Consider the following 5,000-nt stretch of genomic DNA (forward strand, 5'->3'; position numbering starts at 1 on the left):
AAAGGCAAAAACAATAATGTAATCCAATCCTACTTTCTACAAAAGTACTATAAATTGAACCAATGGTATCATTTCTTTCATCAGAACATTCAATTAGCCCGAGGGGCGGTTGGGGGGGGGGGTTTAATTGAGATTTTGCGCCGAATGTGAATGTAGCTTTGTCTTAGCTTGTCATTTTCATGCTGCCTCCGTGAGGTGTCAGCCATTTTGTGATAGAAATGCGAATATAGCCTCATCGCTGAAAGAGTTTTAACCCTCTCCTTGGAATGTGGATCTCAGGTCTTCAAGAGATTGACATTCAAGCAAGTGGTGTGTTACTGTTTCATTGGGGGCAGGAAGGGGATGTGTCTTTTGTTATTTTGCTTAAATGGTCATATGACCACTCCTGTAAAGACTGATTGCCTAAATAAGCTCAGAAGACACCAGCAAAGCATCATCTTTCAACTAAGAACACAACACATACCGCTCAACAAGCAAAGAGCATCCGAGAATCCAAATCATTGTCTGTTTTCAAGAAATCCTTGAATATATTTCTTTTTAGAAGCCATGTACTTTAAATATTGTTTTGTGTTGATGTAGTTTAAAGGGCCAAGAGCCTCATTGTTGAGGATAGCGGACTCTATAAGAGTCAATTATTATTATTATCATTATTATTATTATTATTATCATTATTATTATTCTTATTATTATTATTACTATTATTATTATTGTTATTATATCAACTTGACATTGTAGTGTAGACCTCATTTTACTGAACAGTGTTATGCATAGAATGTACTTGTTGCTTTTCTGTTTGAATAAGAATTATTTATTTTTGTTTTGGGTGGGTGTGAAGTTTTGGGAGAAAATTCTGAAAATGGCTGGTAAGAAGAGAGTTAAATAAAGCGCATTGAGCACGTTTAGTGGATATTGCCCTATATAAAATCTCAAGTTCTTTTTAAAAAGCTAATCTCCCAAATCATTTTAACCCATTTTATACTATGGCCAATCATTATTTTTAAAAAAATAAATAAATTGAGCTTTATATAGCGCAATATCCACTAAATATGCACAAAGCGTTTTACAAGGAGTCCCTGGTCAACAGCAACATTTTTACATGTAGGACGGGACATGAGGCCTGTTAGGCGATATTACAATTTTTCGGACAAAGACAACGATGTTAACGGCCAGGTACTCATTTTACACCTGAGTACGGTGAGAGAATGTGTGTGAAGAGCCTTTTCCAAGGTCTCAACTATGCGCCGAGCACGAGGCTCGAACCCAGGACCATCCGATCCGAAAGCGAGTGTCATACCACTAGACAACATAGTCGCACATTATGCCCTAACATATATTATAAATGTTACAGTGAATGACATAATTAGTCGGATGGTGAAAAGATTTGAGCTGCAATATTGCCAAGTTTATTTAAAAGGTCAATTTTCATTTTAAAAATGAGTTCTTGTCCGAAATGATTAAATCGACCATTTTTGTACATCTTCGGGAAATATCAAAGCTTAAATTCACTTCTAAATATTTAAAAAAAATGAAATTTGAGTAAAGTTGCTGGATACCTTTCCCATACATCTGACCATAACTTATGAAAAATCACCCGATTTACTTCAAGTAAGAGTGCAATGTTCTGGAGAGCATATTATTTCAGAAAACGAAAACAAAATGCAAATCCCCCAAAAGAATACAGATCGTGAGTTGTATTCAATAGTTCAACCAATGACATAACTTGTTTCCTTGAGCTCTTCCAACAACTCACAAGACGCTTCAAAAACCTAAAAAAAATGGCGTCAAACTGCCAGCCCAAGAGGGTTCTCGCGGTTTTAGCGTAGCCATCGTTATGCTATAGATAGAATGCGCTTGGCCAAGGAGTTCACAGCATTGCCATCCGGAAGTATAACGGACCAACACACAAACTCTGTGTAACCATGAACTTTTATAGTCTGGTTAATACAGTTTAGTGAGAACAACTCACAAAAGCGGATGGCAAAAACAATAACAAAGGCCTGAGTGACGTCATCTGCATACTATCTATAGCCTGACACTGAAATCCAATAGGACTGGCTACGGGACGGGCTGACTCCTTTCATACACACTTGTTCGGATCTTTACCTCCTCAAGTTTGCTGTGCGCATGGTTAAGAAAAAAACCACATGGCCATCATGAAATACAACGGACCAACACAGAGTTTATTCAATATTAGGCTTTCGCCAATAAATCAACAATTTGATGCCAACATACATGAAAGTGGAAAAAAAGGTAAATGGAACCAAAAAATAAACTGATACACCACACAAAAATACACGAATGGTAATAACATCAATACGTTCAATAATAATAATAATAATAATGATGTAATAATAATAATAATAATAATAATAATACTATAATAATAATAATAATAATAATAATAATAATAATAATAATAATAATAATAATGATAATAATAATAATATAATAATAATAATAATAATAATAATAATAATAATAATAATAATAATAATAATAATAATAATAATAATAATAATAATAATAATAATAAGTAATAATAACAACAACAATAAGAAGAAGAAGAAGAAGAAGAAGAAGAAGAAGAAGAAGAAGAAGAAGAAGAAGAAGAAGAAGAAGAAGAAGAAGAAGAAGAAGAAGAAGAAGAAGAAGAAGAAGAAGAAGAAAGAAGAAGAAGAAGAAGAAGAAGAAGAAGAAGAGAAGAAGAAGAAAGAACAACAACAACAACAACAAGAATATCAATAATAATAACAATAATAATATTACCATAATCCCACACCCAATCATCACCGTTACCACCACCACCATTACCATTATCACTACCACTATCACCATCACTTTTACATTTCCAATCAGTTTTTCTCATTTAAAAAAAAATAAAATAAATAAATAAATAAATAAATAAATAAATAAATAAATAAATAAATAAATAATAAATAATAATAATAATAATAATAATATAATAATAATAATAATAATATAATAATAATAATAATAATAATAATGAATGATAATAATAATAATAAATAATAATAATAATAATAATAATAATAATAATAATAATAATAATAATAATAATAATAATAATAATAATAATAATGAAATATTGATACCCATCACAACAGACCTCCTCACTACCACGAAAATTCCCGTAGTACTACGGCTAAATCCCGGGCTGGATATAATAAAGGTTTTTAATTAAATGTCATTTCTTGAAAACGAAGTTCTGGTGCCAGAGCTATCACATAGAGTTAATATTTTTCCCCACGCATTATAAGGACAAACTGGTGGTTTTTAAGGGTAGTTAAAATGTCTACGATGTTATTTACCCTGAAAACTACTTATTACATTTTCCTATTTCAAGTAGGCAGGTCTGCCATGATAAGTATCAGTTCCATAGTCAAAATAGGACAAACAGAAATAACTTTTATTTTAATCAATAATCCATACAATTTGATGACAACAGACATGAGAGTGAGGAAAAAAGGTAAATGAAACCAAAGCATAAAATGATACCATAAATAATCATAAAAATACAACATTGTAATACCACCAATACTTACAATAATAGTAATAATAATAATAATAATAATAATAATAATAATAATAATAATAATAATAATAATAATAAATAATAATAATAATAATAATAATAAAAGAAGAGAATTGTAAAAATAACATAAGCGCCCCAGCAATAATATCTAGTATTGTATTTGTAAATGAGGACCACGCTTATATCCCTTTCGTTGACAATTAAGAAGATAAGGATTATATCATGGTAATTCTGTTTTGGATAATAAATTTATTGACTTTTAGTAATACTAGGTGCTCCAAAATGCTTTGGTCTGGGTGATCTTTATCTTCGGGGAAATTCCAACATAATCAATAGCCCACCACTTATATAACACATTTCTATCGTTGATTAAAGTTCTAGAAGAATGGGATCTTGCGACCATTGCCTAGAAGTTACAGACATATTAGTTTAACGTATTTTTTGGTAGAATTACAGAATTAATTCCCAAAGACAAATACTTGAATCTTTTAGAATATCACAAACATTTAAGTAATTTTCCGTAGTGATATAGTCTAGAGCGAAACAAGCTTGCGTACTTCAATTATTCCATGTCAAGGTTGGTTTCTGTGTTTTTAAGAATTTTACGGCGTTTGTGGCGCATTGAAAGAACAGAAAATGTATAAGGTAGTCTAAAAGTATACTTTTCTCAAAGGCACCCGAGGATAAATAGGCAAAGGTAAATGGTGCGGATAGGCACCAAGAGCACCCCTCGGTGTACTTAGATTGAAATCGCTTAGAAGTCAAAGATACAAGCAAAGAGTATTAACAAGTGAACTACAACACTTCTTTTACAAATCACATCAAAACAGAAGAACCAAAAAAAAAAAAAAAATATATATATAATATATATTATATATATATATATATATATATATTTTATATATATATATATATGGTTATACACTGGTTATGATATCAATGCTGATAATAACAACAACAACAACAGCAACAATAATAATAATAATAATATTTATAATAACAATAATAATAACAACAATAATAATAATAACAATAATAATAATAATAACAACAATAATGACAATAATAATAACAATAATAACAACAACAATAAGCCAATTGTGCAATCGCAACTAATCTTTATCATGGTAAACTATTATACAATATTTTAATATCAATGCCCAATTCCCCCCCCCCCCCCCCCCACTTTCTCACACAAATACACACTCACACACACACACACATACTTATATATATATATATATATATATATATATATATATATATATATATATATATATACTTTTTTGTCCTTATTAAAACGTCTAACTGTCATGTCATTACATAAGAAATCTCTTTCACATAAAACATTCTCTACCGAAAGCTCTTCTGTCTGGTTCTCTCTAATGTCAACAGTCAAACAATCCTCTCTCTCCGCCGTCCTTGCATTCATGTCTCCTGCTACTAT

At 30.5% G+C, this 5,000-nt stretch overlaps 1 protein-coding gene across 6 annotated transcripts in view; it reads left to right on the forward strand.

Annotated features, from left to right (window-relative positions):
* The window catches only part of LOC144960822 (corticotropin-releasing factor-binding protein-like), a 144,185-nt gene that overhangs the window by 1,357 nt on the left and 137,828 nt on the right, over positions 1–5,000 (forward strand). The gene's annotated exons all lie outside the window — the stretch shown is intronic.

The sequence above is a fragment of the Berghia stephanieae genome, chromosome 15 (genome assembly GCF_034508935.2).
Source record: "Berghia stephanieae isolate SIO BIC M18660-M18661 chromosome 15, UCSD_Bste_1.3, whole genome shotgun sequence".
NCBI lineage: Eukaryota > Metazoa > Mollusca > Gastropoda > Nudibranchia > Aeolidiidae > Berghia > Berghia stephanieae.